This window comes from Montipora capricornis, chromosome 8 (genome assembly GCF_036669925.1).
Source record: "Montipora capricornis isolate CH-2021 chromosome 8, ASM3666992v2, whole genome shotgun sequence".
Lineage (NCBI taxonomy): Eukaryota > Metazoa > Cnidaria > Anthozoa > Scleractinia > Acroporidae > Montipora > Montipora capricornis.
This window is the reverse complement of record NC_090890.1, coordinates 37,635,997-37,636,982: the sequence shown is the minus strand read 5'-3', so window position 1 is coordinate 37,636,982 and position 986 is coordinate 37,635,997.

The following is a 986-nucleotide window of genomic DNA, read 5'->3' as shown; positions in this document are numbered from 1 at the left end:
ATTTAATCGGTAGATATAGGCATATTTTTATCTCCTAAAAATTTTTCATCTGTTCGGATTTCCTAGCTGAAAGTCTAGTGATCCGAAAATTATAGGGATCAAAACCTACCTTTTCGAAAATTTCAGCCAGAAAAAGGGCTTTCGAAAATTTTAGGTGACCTTTTTACGGTATTATACCATATTTTAGATGTTCGAAAATCCTAGGACAGGCAGGCAAGCACGAAATTTTACAACAAATGTTTCGAAAATTCTAGATCTCAAATCGTCTTCCGAACAGATATTTTTCGAAAATTGACGTTGGGTGCCCCTGGTATGTAGCTTGCGCGTGCCCAAATTTTTGCTCAATCGCTCATCATAACGAGATGTAGCCTCATCGACTTATCCTTAAATCGAAAATGATAGAAATAATCTGTTAGTTAAAGTGAAGGTTTCGTTTCATAGTTTCTTTTAGAAGTGGGTGTTTCAGATAGGTAAAAGGGCACTAGAGATGTCGTAAACATCAGAGCTAATCCTAATCTCGTACCCAGATCTCCCAAGGTCATACGGAAGGGAGATCTGGTAAAGTTCGATTTCAAGCATGCTCAGTGCCAGCGAGGCCCGAAATACGGGCTTTTCTATCACTGCGCATGTTCGTACTCAGTTGTGATTTTGGCTGATTTTGCGGAATAAACATGGATTTCGAGAGTATTCTTGAAGAGATTCTTTTGGGTAGAGGACAAGGAAACCTTGCCTTAATAAATTTGTCACTGTGAAAAACAAAAAACCCTGTTACCCCACCCTTCCAGCAGATTTTTTTACCACCCAGATTCTGGGTGGTCACGTGACCAGACGCAACCAGGGTCTCTCCCAACGACCAAGGGAGGCAGAGAAGAGAGACCCTGGGAACGAGGTTGGCTCCTCGTATTTTCGGTTTTCACATGACGTCACAGCCGCCATGTTTGTGCCCCTAAACTGTGTCCCGACCCAATCCTCTGGGAATTGAACCC